Below are 17,917 nucleotides of genomic sequence, written 5' to 3'. Positions count from 1 at the left end.
CTACTTGATTCAGATCTTTTTTGAAAAGCAATGTCAGCAGTGAGTCTTGTTGACCAGCTGATGGAGGTCTTGCAGTCCTGAGGAGAGCAAAAGATTTGTTTTTTGTGTGCCATCTGTTAGTTAATCTTTATGTCATGGTTGCTTTTCTATGACAGCATGAAGGAAGTTGACTCATGTTCAGCCTGTAGCCTGCAGTTCCTTTTGTGAGAACTGCTGCAGGGCCAGCTGTCTCCCATCTACCACTCATCCACTGAACTTATTCCCAAGTGAAGTATTTTGCAACACTATGTCCTTTTTGCATGCTGCCTCCTTTTTCTCTTAGCCCATTTTTACAATTGCCATTATCTGTGTATCTAATGATGCTCAATATGCCCGCAGCTCCTTCTAGCTCTGTGCAATCTGAAAACTCTGTAATCAGGTTGCATCATCCACATCAGAAGCTAACCTATGACATGGTCTTCTCATACTCACAGTTTTCAGCACTTTCTGTTGGCCTCTGCAGGCTCAGGCACTTCCTGCAGGTTGGTGCTGAGCATTGTGATCTAGAGAGGATGGTTACTCTGTCTGAAGAGGATGGTTATTGTCTCTGGAAAAGCTTAAAAATTGGTGTCTTTGTCACAACTCTCAAAATGCAAACAGCCCCTAAACAAGTATGCTGTAAAAATATTGAATAGTGGCAAAATGACTTGATGCATCTTTCCAATTTGATGAGGAACCATTGGTAAATACTCTTTGACATGGTTTCTCTGTCATGCACTGACATGCACTGGCAATTTCATGTAGAGTGTTCTCTTCATTAAGATGCCATGTGAAGAAGCATTGGGAACTGTATAAAAATGGAGATATATCTCATCTACTTTCTTCTAATATGTAAGGTAAATACTTGTGCTTTTGAACAAAAATGAACTTTATTCGACAATAACTTACATTTTTTCTCACAAAAGCATGTGACCTTGCAGTTCTTACATACTTAAAAATATCATATGTGATTCTTCGTTCCTGAGCATTTTTTCTTTATCTAAGTCAGACTGAAATGTCAGCGGGGCCACTGTGAAACCTACTTTCAGCCCAAGAAAATGGGCATTGACTCATCTCCTGCAGTATTACCATCTGTATTGTTGTGCCTGGATCTGTGCCAGGAAGATTTTGGTGTCCATGGCTGAGGCAGCAGAGGGCAGAGGCGGCAAGAGGCAGGGCAGCAGCATGGGGCAGCTCTGCGAGGGGCCAGCAAGGGCCCAGAACATGCAGGTGACCTCTCTGGGGGTGGGTAGGGTTCAGTTTCTCTCCCTTAGCATCTGCCAAGACCACCTCCAGCCATTTTATCTCACCTACAATCAAAGATGCACTTAGCGGCCTGTGGAATTCCTCCCAGCAGCATTTGGGTAGTTAGATCTTTTTGCTTGCCATCAGGTTCTGGTTTGTGTGATACTATTCAGAAATAATCCATCTTCACCCTGCTTTATGCCTGGTTTAGTCGTCTAAAGTTGGTGTTCAAGAGTACCAGACCTTTTGTTATTAATGCCCCAAGACTCTCAGCAGGGCTTTCTGCTCTGTCTTTCCAGAGTCTGGAACAAAGGTAGGTTCCCTTTGAAATAGAAACTGAGGCCTCTCCCTTGTCTATCATTCCTGAAAAAGCTGTTCCTTTTCTATATTAGGATTTCAGTTGTGTAAATTTGTCAGGTTTCTGTTGTGCCAGTTAAATCTCATATTTATTATGCATTAAGTCTTCCATTTCCTCCTTTTTTATTCCTTATAGCTGTTTTATTAACACAAAGGATTTAATACGTTTGCCAGACTGAGCTGCTGTTTATTCCTGTCCCTCTTGTGACCTTACAGTGAACCCCAGTACCTCTCTTCCCCCCCTTCCCATTTTCAGAGTGTGCTCTTTTTTTTCCTTTGTTCCATCACTTCTCTGGGCTCTGACTGTTGCTGGCATTGTTTTTGTTGAGAGGGGAGAATTTAGTTGACTTTGTTGGTTTCTGTCTTTCTTCACTAGATGGATAACGGCAGAATAGCGGGGAATCTGTCGTGGAGCCATTATCCCATGATCAAAGAAGTCAAAGCACTCTGGGCAGTGTCCTCTGCCCAGGCTCTGCATCCAGCCCCAATGTGTGTGTTTGCACGTGTTCATGCACATCCATGTGTGCCCCTCTCCTCTGCCTGGTCCTTATATGCTAGTTTGGTAGGGTCTGAGGGAAGACTTGAGGAGCCCTTGCACCTTCTCCCTTAGTCCAGTTATTGTCTGAATTTGTCCTGCTTTCCCTAGGAATCCACGGTTTTGTTTCTGGTCATCTCTTGATGCATTTCTTCATGTAAGAGAAACTTTTTCCCCCTTCTGAAAGAGGCCAGAACTGTGGATGGAGGGGAGTCAGTAAGGTGCCTAAACACCTGCAGAGGGACAGGAGCACTTTCCACTCAGGCTCGGGGTGCCTGGGCTCCTGATAAACTGAAGGACAAACAACAAGCAAAGAAAGAGGCTCAAGACCCTAGCAAAGGGAAACAAACTTCTAAATAGTTTGGGTTTTGTTTTTTTTTTAAAAAAAAGACTTGAGAGAAAAATCCTGGATACCTAAGAGCTTAGATGTCTTACAAGAGAGTTTGTAATTTATTTAAAAATGTTATTGCCAACTCCTCTTGATTGCTTCTTCCCTCTTCCCTTAAAGACTATGCAGTTTGTCTGTGTATTTGAGGGCCTCTCTGCTACTTAGTCACCCAAGTGCTAGGACATTGCCGTGTTGAACTGACTACTAAACTGCCCCAGAAAAACTAACTATCCCACTTATTTTTGCTTGCAACAATGCCTGCACATTAGCTGTGGCTTCCATTAGTACATGCCATCACTTAATGGCATATGCTCTATGTTTGAGACAATCTGGTAGCATAATTCATCTAGTTGAAACTCAGCAAAAGCATTTGCAATCATTCTGTACTCCTAAAGATGTCTAGGTGAAGTTGAAAATCACTGTAGTAATTTTAAGGCTATTAAAAACTAAGAAATGTTCTTTATTGCTTTATAAGGACTTCATTATGATACTTAGTAAGACCTCAGAAGTCCATGAACCACAAACTGAAACCGCAGCTTCAGAAACAATGTATTAGGGATTAGTGGTCAATTCACATGCTTGTTAACTGCATTGCTGCTAGTAAATAAGAGAAAGGCATCTGCTGTGTCCTTAAGCAGTGAAGATTAGCAGTAGAGGTTTCAAAAGCAATTAGTTTACTTCACTGATATTGTTATGGAAAAGACTTCAGCAACTACATTATTCTAAATGTCTTATTTCTCTTTCCCCCATTGCACCATATTGATATATAGTTTTCAATATGGGGAGGAAGCATGAAATCCAGAAAGATGTGAAAGCCTGAAATGAAAAGAAATGAAACTATTGCTATGATTCTTATAAACCTAGATTAGTGTGGTTATAGTTGAATCCTCTGTGATTCTTCATCTTTGGTACTATATCAGCAAGTGATGACCGGAGGTCACTCTGATATAGTGTCTGCTACTTATGTAATTACCATTAATATTATTTTACATGGAGAATACAATTGAAGTATGACTGCTTGCCACTGTGCTACCTTCCAAAAAGATCACAGTGCAGATAACATTCTTCAGGTGACTACAATGCTTTTAGTTCTAACTTGCAAAAAGACTTAACTTTAAAAATATTTTCTATTTCTGTTCAGTTTTTCATGAAACTCTGAATTTTGCATGCACTGTGTAGTACAGAAATATTACTTTCCAGCAAACACTCCCACGTCTTCACATGGTTTGGGACTTCACAGGAGTGTCTGCTTACAGCTGTGCGTTTCCCCTGGTTATTACTGTAATGTTCTAACAGGTTTATTTCTGTTACACTTCATTGTACAAAAGGTGTCCAGCAAAACAGATCATTTCCTCAGTTATCTTTGCTTTCTTAGAGTCACGGAGCGTGTGACATGTAGCCTGGACTGGTGCATGGTTATTTACAGCATGAGGAGTATGGCTTAGTCCAGTCAGCAATGCCCCGGACCGCAACTCAGGAAGATCCTGATTTCCTTTTTGGCTCTGTTATTTGCTGTGTTCCCCAGTGCAAATAACTTCATATTTGTGCATCTTCACTCTCTATTTCTCGCTCAGATGTTGAGTGAAAATAGCCTTAATCTACATGCAGTGCTTAGTACAGTAAGATCTTGTTCTTTAGGTAAGGTGAACCTTGCCTAAAGGTAGTAAACACTTCTGTAATAAACACTAAATACATGCAAAATGCTAAGTAATTCTGAAGTAACAAACCACGGTCAGAAACTGGAACACGATAAAAGGCCTATTTGGGGAAACACTTTCAGGGAAAATTTTTATCATGGTCCTCCCATTACCTGTCATTTCCTGGTCATGAATTTATTCCTGCATTATTTCTTTCTAGACGTTCCAGAACTTTTATGTGTAGACAAAAGCTCCCATGTTGCTTTGTAAGTTCCTCTGACTTTGGTAACTCTAACTTTGGTCACATTGTCGCTCATTATTACTGCAAGAGTTAGAACACCTTGAATTGCAGATGGATGACACCGTGGCAGTTCAGGCAGTAGGAGCAAGTTGTTTAGGAAAAAGGGAGCTCCCTTTCACAGTTGCCAAGGTAATGGCAGCTATGATAAAGTCCAAGCACTGATGATTTTAGATTTGGTTTGGTTTTTAACATAGAAAATAGTCATACCAAGGAAAAAAGCTCTTTCATAAGCTATAGCTATTGCTTTATATCCATGTCAACACTGATTTTCTGGGGTTTTTTTGCAAATTGGATTAGTTTTCAGACATTTCAAAGGAAGCATAAGCGATTAGTGCAGGGACGGAGCACTGGAATTTCAGAGACGACCTTGTCTCTTTTGAGAGCAACAAGGAGAACAGACTGGTTCTCCCTGGTCCTGCTTGGATTATGAAGGAGAAAGGAAACTTCCTGCTGCTCCATTCCAGAAGCTGTTCTTGTTCCAAGGGAAGTGAGTGGGAGATTTACAAGTGGCATTGTACCTTTTGCAATGTACCGAATTTACTAGGAAAGGGTTCTGGCAGGGAAATGAGGTACTTAAAGTATAAGTTGCCAACTTCATTCTTCTTTTGACATTTGTATTTGAGGGGGGGGAGTGTTTTCCTACCAGTGGAGTCTTTTAACTACAGTTTCTGCACCTTCAAAATTACAATAAAATTCACTGACTTTTGTGGTAAGGCATTCAGTGTGGAAAGTATGTGTATATATTTTTTCTTTTTTCACCATGATATAAAATACTACTGCAAAAAATATTCCAAACTTTTTGAAATGACTTTCGCTATGGAAAGCACTAATACAAAGAGTCCTTTGTTTCACAGGAGTATTCAAACCTGTGGTAAACTCTTGCTCATTTTGTTTTTCCACTCAGACAGGTGCCATGAAGCTCTTTGACATTTGTAGAGCAGATGGGATGCCATTTTCCTGTTCTAATTGACAGAACCGTAATAACTCTCTCCATGCATCCTGCCTTGGAAAGTGTGGGCTACGAAGTCTTAGAGAGCACTTCTTCCTCATCAGCAACTTGCTAAACTCACTTACTACCCAGTGAAGAGTGAGAACAATAACTTGCTAACTCTCCTGTGAAGCCTCTTGGGAATTCGTAACTCAGGGAAATGATTTCTAGCAGCTCAGTTTGCCATTTTGGCTGGTTGGTCACTTGCTGTTGACTTCGCTACCGTGCATTTTGTATCTGCAGCAACAGATGTCATTGTGTACATTAATGTAAATAGCAGAGCTGACTGTCTATGCAAGCACATAATGACATGTATAATTGAATGTGTGTAGAATACATGAAGATGTCTGTGAAATTCTGTCTCTCTGGGGATGTGTGAGTGCACATGTCTCTCCATGCCTCCTTCCCCTCTCAGGCTCCCAAAGGAGGGATTTTGCAAATACCTGGTTTTGGAATTCCAGACACTGTGGGGGTCTGATTTCCAAAAGGCTGGTGTCTGTGAAGATATCACAGAAGAACGTAGCTGTCCCAGTCATTTGTGCTAATCTTGGCATGCCACCATCACACTCAGTTCTTGCACATATGTATGTCTAATATGAAAAGCACAGAATAACTGTTTTGATTTTAACTTCTGCTAAAGGTTGTACACTCCTTGGCAGGTCTGGTTTACAGAAGAAAACCACATTTGCAATGTCTTCCAGCATTTAAATCCCAACAGACACATATGCTTCCCCAGAAATTGCTTCTTTGAAGAAAGCAGACGATGAGATGATATCACTTTTGGAAAGGTAGCTAGACTGTATTTTATAGTGGTTATCACTGGATATGATGAAGGAGGGGTTGGAATATCCAAACAAATATTTAATGCATTTTAGTTGGAATACAAATGAACTATCTAACCCCTTGCCCTTGAGCAGCTGTAATTTTTAGGATTATTCTTACGAAGCATATTGAGTTTGAGATTCTTGGCTTCCTTGTGCAGCAGCCTGTCCCTCCGGCAACTGTCATCCTCAGTCATATCAGTTACATGCTGCCACAGCCACTCAAACATCTTGTGCAAATGTTAATATTAAAAGCAGGCCAGTTGGTAGCAAACTCTGGGATAGATCTTCAGGTCAAAAGCATAGGATTTACAAATAACCTATATAAAAATTCTTTGATTTCCAGGTGTCTGTAGGTGTTTCTGTGGCACTGGCATACAAAGCATTTTAATGCTCTTTGTGGTATCCTTGATACCTGTAAGCTCTAATACTAACTTGCAGGATTGTATATTGCCCTTTTGGCATTAATTCCATCCAGATAGACTTTTGAATAAATCCTGGCTGCTCTACATAGGCCTTTCACTGTCTGGTTCTAAAGAATTAAAACACAAAAAAAACTTTAAAAAAAAATATTAAAAATTGAAAGAATCTTAAGAGGTTATTTAGCCAACCCTAAGCCCCAGAGCAAAATCGGTTGCACCAAAATAATGGGATGTTGGGAGGCTCTGAAAAACAGGTTAGACAGTGATGAAGGCACCACACTGACCCCAGGCAATCAATTCCACCACTTTTATGAACCTTGGAGTTAGAAAGCTTTGTCTGGTGTTTGACCCAGTGTCACCCCTGCTGCAACTAAACCTGTTCATTCTTGCCCCATCCTTAGTAGCGGAGAAATTTATTTTTCTTAGTGAAGCAAAGCTTTTACATATTTGAAAATTATTATCCTATTCTCTGGAAATCTTTTTGATAAAGCATCCTCATCTTTTTCCATTTCTGCTAGTAAATATCCTATTCATGCAGTTGTCTTCTACATTTTCTCCCATTAGTCCTTGTTTGTCTTCAGGTGTAGGGCATGCTAAGTCAAAACATAGCCCAGTACTCCAGCTGAAGGCTTGGGCCTGATGACCAGCACGTAGATTGCTACAGGTCTTGGATGTGGTTGCATATGCTACTGGCTGTACTGGGTATGCCCTACTATGAAACTTGCTGCTCTGCAGCAAGATGACTTGTTTGATTCATGTTCAATAGTTATTTTCCAGCTCTCTGAACTTTCTGTCTTCTGTAAATGTAGTGAACGTATTCACTCTTCTACCAGCCAAGTTGTTAATTAAAATATTGAAGAACAGATCCCTGCAAAACCCCACTCAATATATTCTTACACTGTGGCTGCCAACCACTGAAAATTAACCTCTGAAAGTAGTTTTTTTTCAACCAGTTGTGTACCACTGTATAATGGTATCAGCTGACTGTGTTGAATAAGGTAGAAACCTCATTAAATTCAGTATGTATTCCATCTGCTGTTGCTTCTTATCTAATACCAATTATCCTCCAAAGAAGGAAATTAAATTGATTTCACACAATTATTTCTTGACAAATCCATTTGGCTGATTTAGACTATTGCCAGGATAAAAGGCTGGAAAAAGAAACATTATATAACTCTTCCATGTATCTTTCCAGCCCAGTGCTTGCCCTCCCTTTGCCTCCCTGAACTCTACTCTTCTTGAGTCATTTGTAATTACCATGGTGTGGGAGTGAGAACTAGAGATGAAGGCAGCAGTTATTATTACTGCCAAAAATCTTTGTATCTTAAAATCAAGCCTGGGCATTCTTGGACAAATGCAAACAGGTTAAGCTTATTTGAAACCAGCAGGCACACTGAGTAGCCTCTAATACTGTTTAGCCCTTTTGACACTGACAGGAATCATCTGTCATATGTGAAGCCTGTTGCAGTCATTTCTCATACATCCATATAAAAAAAATCCAGCTATTTAGCCTTTGTTACCTATATATACACACACATTTCTTTGGGAAATAGTAGGTGCTAAAATATTTTTAAATTGTTTCTCCCTTGCCAAAATCTTTGGATACCTTTGAACTTGTTAGAGATCAGGATAATATTGGGCATGTTTGGGGGTGCTGTGAATAACAAAGTCCTTTGAATTCCTATCTGGTTGCAGATAAACATGAACAATAGCTGGGCAAGTACAGGCAATAGAAGGCCTAAGTTTAAATCATGTTGGATACATTGAAAGATGCTCTAAGTAACTATACAAGAGAACAATTATATTTACTTTCTAACATAAGAAGTCCATGTCTGTTAGTATGTCACTTGGAAAATACTAGAAGATAAAGAGGTGTTATGACATTTGGAGAACGCTTTAGGAGGTAAGGAGTTTGTCTTTATGACAAGCCAAAACGTAGTCTTTTCTCAGCTCTGTCTGCTTGTGCAGTTTACATTACAAATATATAATAACAATAAAAAAATTATTTTTATCTCCAGGTGTTTAAAATTTCTATATAAAAAACTGAAAGCTAATGAGTGATTAAAATCATCTAAGTGAGGCCAAATACCTTGCTGGCATCTTACCACATGCTTATATATTCCCTACATGCCACATGTGGAATCATGGGGAGCCCAAGGGCCACACAGGCTTTTCAGACTTCTTAGACAGTTGCCCCAGTAGCAGACTCTTCAGAATTATCCATTAAAAAACACCCAAAAGAATTCACGTAGCTGTGAGCCATGAGAAATTAAGTCATGGATTGTATCTAGCCCAGAGCCTTCTGGGCTTACTGCCCCTGCTGCTGCCTCCTCAGTTGTGGAGATGGTAGATAATATAAAGTGACTCCAGAAGGTCACCTGGCTTGCCCCCAAGATGCAGAATTACTGCTGCTGTTTTTCTTATTCCTCTAGCCAATACAGAAAATTTCATTCCTTTTAGGCCACTTTCACATATTTTATCCTCAATGACAAATAGTGATGACTTCTGAAATGACCAGAGCTTCTTTTGCATACACAAATAATGTCATCATTTTAGGAGCCAATATTTCAAGGCTTAAAAACACATACATTTATCTCATTGCTGTGAGTTACACCCTCTTGAGCTTTCTTCAGCAATCTGACTTTCCCCATGGTGTTTACACACCCTTCATGCTTTCAAATAATCACTGCATCCTTTCTACTCCTTTTAACCTTCATCTAGCCAAGCAACTGTTTTTTAAAATTTATTCTCATAAACCACATCTTCCCATAGAAGTCAAAAGGAACATGTGATGCACTTCTGCGGTCAAGTATTAGTAACTTCCAAAAACCCAATTCTCAATTACATTTTCTTAGGCATATGTTGCTGCAGAATACATATTGTACTGCAAAAGCATCTTGGCCATCCTCAAGTAGAATTGCCTAACTATTAAATTTTTTGCAAATGAAGGTTCATTTTTCTGAGAACTAGAGATACCAGCCTACTTTTCATATACTTAAACAAAGTTACTTCCTTGTAAAACTTCAACATGGAGCTCATTGCCCTTGAGGGCTCTTGTATCATCATTGATACAGTTGGTTGAGTTGTGGAGGGTAAATTCCTTCCACTTGCACCACCATAGTCACAGTAATCCTTCTGTTCACAAACTTCCCAAAATATTTATTGAGAGTGTAGCTCAGAGGTATATTTTCAGCAATTTTTAATCCTGTTTTCACTTGTCTCTCTCACTATCTATCTCCTTTTTTTTTTTTTTTATTCCATTTTGGGAGTAGGTTGGCCAGGGCTTAAAAGCTGGAGCTTCAGATAGAGGGGTTCTCCTCATTGTAATTAGTTTGACAGACACCTCTGCTTTCCAACTGAGTTTCCCTTACTGGAAGCAGCTGCGCTTTGAAATTACTCCCCCTCCTTGCTATGTTATAGAAGTAGAAAGCGTCGCAAGCCCCTTCAATGAGTTTATGGATGTAAAATACACTGTGGCAGGGTTTCAGGTGTGCTTGGCTGCACAGAGATGTTTCTCCTTTCTCTACTACTTAATGAAGTGTTAGGAAGTGCAACATGTCACTAACAATATAAGGAAAATTAAATGTTCAGATCAGTTATGATTCTTCAACTTCATGTTAACACTTATTAGTGAGCATAGAGCAGGTTCAAGTGTGTTTTTCCATGGTGATTTAGAACTCTGATTTGAGAGAGAGAGGCCTAAATTATTGTACAGCTTGCACCGTAGTGAAACCTAAGTCTCCTCCAGAAGAGCACAGGCTCTGTGAATCAAGCTCATGCCTGTGTTTACAATCACAGCTGAAATGCATACTTATCATCTTGACTACATTGCCACAGTCTTGTGAATGCTTCTGATTTCATCACTAGCTTGATGATTCATTTAATGTCCTATCACGTGAAGATAAGTGGTGTAAAAACCTCAGTTTCCTGCTTTGTTTTGTTTTTTTAATAATGTAAATGTAAATTCTCGCTTTTATTTTTAAATAAAAGGGTGAAAATGTGACCGAAGTGCACCCTGATGACTCAGACAATTGAACCTGAAGCACTCCAAAAGTCTTACTTTAAAAATTCCATTATATTTAAATGCAAGTGTAATTCTCAGGTGTCTGGCATCTGTGAGCTTTGAACACTTATCAACAACAACAGAAACTGAAACACCACGGGTAACCCAACTGCTTGCCTACTGCTTGTTAGTCAACTGCTGTTTGTTTTTCCCTAACTTGTCTCTTAATGTGCGTGTCTAGGCTTGCTGAGTGGTGCATAGGTCAGCTAACCCAGGAGCACAACTCTGAGACAGGGAGGACACCAGTATTTCAGTCTGATCTGGCTTTCCATGGCAGGGGCAGAAAGCATTGAAAAGGAAAGGTGGGGCAGCTGTTCGGAAAGTGAGAGAAAACTGGGTGCTCTGTATCCATCAGAACCCACTGGTTAGAGCTGTTTTCAGGGGTGGAGGCGGAAGGAAAAGCTCTGGTGATAGTGCATCTGAAAGAAGACATTGAAGCCAGTATGTTCTTCTCACTGGAAGCAGTAGGGAGAATTGAACCTAGGCTGATGTGATCTGCAAGCAAACATCAAATAATGGCATCTGGCCACTGGTTTATTTTCTTCACCTGTGGCTGACTGAGATAATCCGGATGGTGCGTTGTTTTGGGGTTTTTTTGTTGATTGGCTTCTGCATTAAGTAGGCCCACCTACTCCTTCACTAATAATATATCTATGTGGCTTGGGGTATGGGCTTAAAAAGCACAAAGTCTGAGCTTGGCACTGAATCCCTGTAAGACTGAAAGTCAGGTTTTGGTAGGATCTGTTCACTACTTGTTAAGAATAGTGGTGTATTAATTTTCAAAGTAGTTGAGGAAATCCTTCGTGCTCTGTTATGTTTTGGAACAATGTTTAATTGGTAAATTGGGAAGTGGGTGGTAGGTGGAGTGGGGAGGAGGTGACTTGAGGGTGGAAGCAGTCTGTTCTGGAAGAGAAGCAAAGCAATTCTTCCTCTTTTGTTTTCTTGCAAGTCTCTAAAGTATGTTTGTGTCATGTATACTCTGATATACTTTGCCAAGGGCAGCTCTGTAAATTTTTCTCTCTCTCATGAAGGCAGATAACTTTTTTTTTTTTTAAAAAAGATCTACATTTGCATATCGTAATTGGCTGCTTTTATAAAGATACAATTAATTAAAGTTCTTTGACTTCTTTTTCCAGAAAGTATACCTTTTAGGAAAGATATTTTTGCTTTCCAAAAGGAGATGCAATAAGCGTCATCTGTGACATGTATCCATTCCTATTTTTAAAATCTGAGCTGGTCATGGAATGACTTGTAATAAAAAACTCACTGTGTGAGGTTGGCCATCTCTCTGGTGCTCCTCCCACCTTACTACAGTGAGCTTGGTGTGGTATTTATGTCAGTGCTCAGCATCTCTGAAGTACACAGCTATCACACACTACTAAATTGTACCTTATTCTAGGCTGGTTTTATGATGCACTTTAGGATGAGATCATCAGACTCCTTTTCATTAGTAATTTACTAAAAGCTTCAACAAAGGAATCAAAAGACACTGTGTTTGGAAAAAAGAAAGGCTTAAATCCTACTCCCAGCTCTGAGGCATGCTTTTCTCCTTTTTCACTTCCCCTGTTCTAAAATTATTTGGGATAAGCGCCGCCAAAGTACACTGAGCTAAATAATTCTGTCTCTGTGGATTTTGTAAGTTACTTACAAAAAAAGATTTGTATGCAACCTTTTGAGCAGACATGAAAATAATATTAAGAAGTTGAGCAAGCTCCTCTGACCAACAGTGTAAAGGCCACCTCCAGACATCCCAAAGAATGCTGAAGTCCTGTCTGAAAAATTAATTAAGGCTTATAAAAGATTTTGTAAAAACTGCTGCAGAAAACTAATATAAAATGAAGGTGAAGTGTTTAAATGTTGACAGGAAATAACAAAGCTGGCTTTGCCATGCAGTTAGAGAAGGGGGGATGCTAAGTTTGGGTGGAGAAGGCAGAAGGAAAAAACATGAAGCAGCAAGAGTCTCAGTGTATTTTGGAAGTTTTTCAGACAATGCCCAACATTATGGGAGATGAATAGAGTCCTGATCTATGGGCAGTTTTGGAACAGCACACTGTGCTGTTGCTGGGGATGTGTGCCTCTCAGGGGTCACACTTCAGCTCCTGGAGCCCCTCGGCTGCCTGAGCTGGTGCTGCTGCCTCCCAGTAAAGAAACGCGGTGCTGTGCTTCCTGGCAGGCTCGTGGGGGGGGGGAGATGGACAAGATATGGGAGGCTTTTGTGGACCCCATCTGTGGGCAGGAAGGGAGGGTACAAACCTTTTCTTTCTCCTTATGAGGCAAAAGTATCCTTCCGGAAGGGCTGTGACACTCACTGTGTGCTCTGTTTAGATTTCTTTTCCTTGTATGATTTGTCATGCAAAGTCACAGCCAGTGTATTTTAACAGAAGACTGCCAAACTCAGCAGTATTTGTGTGTCTAGTGAGCATGGTGCTAACATAAAGTGTTAGAACTACTGGAATGTTTTTCCTAGGCATGTGTCTCTGCCTCCTTCTTATTTAATCTAGTAGGCTACTGATATCTAGGGGAATGATGGATCAGATGTAATGTGGAGAGTTCAGACTTTAATTGGAATAAAGCAATTTGTTGTTCCTAACTGCATTCTACTGGTAGAATTAAACAGATTTAACTCAATCTGGTTCCTGTTGGGCATTAGTGTACTGCTGTTGCTCTGATGTGATGATACTCTATAGTCATGAGGCTGGCAGTAAGACTGGGAACTGACAGCTCAGCCTCTAAAAAAAAAAAATAATGATTTCTGACTGTACAACAAAGACTATATGTTCTAACTACTGTCTGTTTTAAAGCTACTGGCTACGTATTGTCTGCACTGCTTTCAAAATCAGGAATATTTTCTGTAGTTAGCAAACTGGAAGAGGATGCTGAAACTTAAAATTTCAGGAATATATAGCAGGCTGATGTGCATATGCACATGATGGATCAGTCACTCTCTTGTAATTTCTGCCTGTACACAGCAAGAGTGTCTGAAACAGAGTGACAGCTTGTTTGGCAGAATGGCTGATGGGTGGGTGTGTGGGTCCCTGTCTGGCCCCATGCTGGAGGAGCCACTGGCATGTCCACTTTCTGCTGGAGAGCAGCTGCTGGCTCCTTTGGCTGACACAGGTGATGCAGAGAACTCCACTTTGAGGGACATCACTAGCAGAAATAATAATCATACTTAAATAATTCTTAAGGAAAATACTTGAAAAATGAAGTTACAGGTAAGAATGAGAAGAAATTATACTTTAGAAGGACTTAAAAAAAATGTAGTGGGGACAGAGATAAAATTGTTCCAAGATGGAGACTGTGATAAGGTGATCTCTCCACCAAGGGGCGAGAGGGAAAGAGCTGAAAGTAGACACAAACATTGCTAATAGTGTGTTGCGTTGTAGTTTGCCTGCGTTAAGAGTTTGAGCACATTCATGGGTCACCTGTAGGGGGTAGCTGGAATTTTTACTGTTCCCTTCCCCTGCACCTATACTTTGTGCATGCAATGGCTTGCTTATTTTTTCCTTTGAAGCTTTGATGTTTCCATTTAGACTTGATATACTGGGAGGTGTTGTTACTGATGTTGAGAAACCTCATGTGCTTTGTTTACGCAGGTAGTTAATTGCCTGCCCTCTGAGCAGGAAGCCAGTTCCCTTCAGGTCATCTTTCAGGAACCTTGGTGTCCATTAAATAGTCCACTTTCCAAAGCAACCTGATGTCTCCCAGCCTCTTGCATGTAGTTTAAAATTGATATCAAAGTGCTTGGGGTTGTTTGTGGTATAGATTTCTTGGATTAACTGCCTTTTACATAGTAAATGCCAGTACTTACGATAGTCTGGTTCTGATGGTACACATCAGCTTTTTCAGTTCATTTTAATGCACATTTCAATTTTTCACTGCTAAATGCTTTGTTGAAACCACTGTGTGACTTTCATATGACTCTGGGGTGAGATGATACACACTACTTTTGGGACAGAAAGATTTTCATCTTTTGTCTTAATGACTCTTAAGTTTTGCATTTGAGGCTTGTACTTGTGAGGAAGTATACACAGAGAAAGAGTTTGGCCTGGTGAAGGCAATCTCCCAAACCCCTCAGCAAAGAAAGGAGAAAGATGAGCTTCTCTACTGCTACTTTAACCAAGAGCTAGGATCCTGCTGCAAGTAGCCCTCTAGAAGAAAGTCCTTATAGTACAGAAGAGTGCTCTCCAAGTTGGTTAAAACCTGGGGTGTAGATGTGGGAAAATCTTATTAATTGCACACCCATGTGTATCTGATGGTGCAATAGGAGGATACACTCGCATGCATGGTGCATCTGCCATAACCAGGCAAAATTAGTTTCGTTGCATACATGTTGATCATTTCCATATCCTGTGTAGAGATTGTAGGAGAACAACTACAGGGAGCTCCATACCTGCTCTGTAGAGGGACTTTCCATCCGGAGTGCACTGGACTGTATGTGAGAGCAATCATGAGCCTGTGCACTCTCAGTCTGACACACTGGGGAAGTGTGTCAGGCTTGCTACCCCACTGCCTAGTGCTGTCCTGTAGGTGCACAGTGACCATTTTCCAAGATGTCCAAATGTTAAGCATCTGGTCAGAACTCCTGTGAGACATCCCACAAATCTAAAAAAATTGACCATATTTTTTTCTTCCCAGTAGCATACAGAGGTCCAGTACAATATACTTCTAGAATGTGGTCTTTTGTGGATGTTTGAGTTACCATCTTGACAACTACAGATAAAAATGCAAACAAAACTGGATTGTGACATGCTTAATTGCAATTAATTTGAAATTCTGTAGTGCCAGTTGTAACACAATCCAAATACTGCAGTCATAGCTGGGCTTCAATGACTTTCTTCTTGTTCTAAAACTCTTAATACTCCCTTTGCAGCTGTTTTTTCATTTAGTTTTGGGGTTTTTTGTTTGTTTGTGTTTGTTTGTTTTTGTTGGGGTTTTTTTGTTTTTTGTTTGGGTTTTTTTTTTTTTTGTAAAATGCCTCTGGGATTTATTACCACAGAGTATTGGCATCACTAAAATAGAGGAACCCTATATAGAGGAGCGGAGGGGCATTGTCCTGGCTCAAAGCAGGACGGGGCTGTCTGAAGGAAGGAGAACAGGAAATATTTTAGCATGTCATAGTCATTGATTGTCTTGGAAAAATGGCATCTTGTGTATGTCTGAAGATGAATACATACTACAACTGTAAGACCATAGAAGACTGCTGAGAATTTGTTAAAACTCTCCCATGTCAATTTGTTTCTTAAAGCAACTGCTCCCAGAGTCAAGTGATTCTGCAAGATCTTTTTTTCCTTGTCTCCCTTTTTTTAAAATCCAAGGCTGTGTGTCTCACATTAAAGTCAACTGCCTGTGGGGAAGACTGCCACAGCCATGTGTCATGCTCCTCTGATTAAAGTTGCTGCCTCCAATAAAGGGATGCCATCATGGCTCAGAAAGTAGCTCTTGGACCACCACAATTTATAATCTAGTTTCTGTTACCTGTACAGCAAGGCTGAAAAGTGCAGATTTTCAGGACTTGCTTCTGTAAGCATTGTAGTCATAGGAGCAATGCTCCTGCACAGGAGCAATGAACTCCCTTGGCAGGGAGGGGCAAGGCAAGTAAGAGTCCTGCCCCTACCACCTATTTGATCTTAATCTATTGCTGCCTGAGTCAGAACAATGAGAGATTTTCAGACTTTGTGCTGCAGAGTTGCTGGATTTCTTGTAAAATACATCTCCATAATAACATTACACAGGATCTACAAGAGGAGACCAGTGTATTAAAGTCCTGAAATCAACAGTATGTCTCTTTCAGATATTTTGGAAGTGACATAATTATTGTAAGTGGTTCAACATGGATTTTGGAGGGTCACTAAGCAATTTACCCCTGACCAATTAAACCAGTTTTGAATTATGCAAGCCATCTCAGAGCACAGATAATACTTCACTTGCACACCTTTATCCTCATACTCTGTAGGCTTATAGTTGCATACAATTTAAAGGTCAAGTAGTAGAGATTTTATGCCTCGTTTGGGCCTTTCATTGTTTCTCATTACTAGTCAATAATATGATTAATTATATAATGTTTATCCTACATGTGCATCCTCAAGAAGAGCCAGGAAAAATGGGCATATTTCTTCATCCTCAGGATTTTCTTTACCACTTCCAGCATAATTCACTTAGTTTTTCTACCTGTGTCCCCCACCTCCTTTTTCCTGTTCTGTGTGTGCACTTCACCACTACGGCAGTAGCTGTAACAACACAGTGCTTTGAAAATTTTCCTTTGGTTCATTGTGTACCTGTTGCTGAGAAAGAAATCATTTTGATCAGCTTTTCTCTCTGACGCTGCGCTACACAGTTAAAGAAGCCAATGTAGCTTTGAGGACAGAAAGAGGGCAGAGCTGGGAATGTGAAGAGAAGATAAGGAGCACATAAGTCACCCCACTTCTGCTTTATGCTTTCTCCAGAATCTGTTTTTAGCCCTGTTAGCAAATGGTGTCATTTGTTGCTCTAGTCCGCCCAGGCCGCTGGTGCCATGCTGGAGAAGCTCCTGTTCGAAGATGAGAGCTCTTAAAATGCTTGGCCAGTGCATGACAGCTGCATGACCATTACATGCATCGTTTTTTCCCCCTCCTGCGCAGACAGGTGCTTCCAATGAACAACAGCTCGAAACTGTAGCCTTTCAAGATTCATCCAGCCATTTCAAAGCTTAATGGTGAGCGCCAAGACTAAGAGGAGTAAAGGCTTTCTTTGCTGCTGCTTCTGGCAGCCAGGGGCGATGGGGTGGGCAGGCCCCCGGCCCACCCATCCCGCGGGCAGGGGCTTTGCCCACCAGCACCTTCCGTGCCTGCCCCGGGAAGCGTGCTGGGTGTGCGTGCGTGTGCGCGCACAGGCGCTCCGCTGCTTCCCGAGAAGGATGCAGGAGCATCCCTATTACTTGTCTGTAATTAGTGATTATTTCATGTCATTATAATGGGAGGGGAAGCAACAGGAAGCCAGGGGCATAAACGCAGGGAGCGTTTCCACACTCTCTCCCTATGGAGAGCTTTACCTTTTACGGGGCGACCGGATCTCGCCTCTCAGGCTCTAGGTTTCGGGTTTGGGGGGGGCAGCAACCGGGACCCGCCGGGGCGGTGCTGGGGCCCTTTGTTGCCGCCCCGGGG

The sequence above is a fragment of the Chaetura pelagica genome, unplaced genomic scaffold (assembly GCF_000747805.2).
Source record: "Chaetura pelagica isolate M959 unplaced genomic scaffold, ChaPel_1.0 scaffold135, whole genome shotgun sequence".
NCBI lineage: Eukaryota > Metazoa > Chordata > Aves > Apodiformes > Apodidae > Chaetura > Chaetura pelagica.
Note: the sequence above shows the minus strand (reverse complement) of the source record.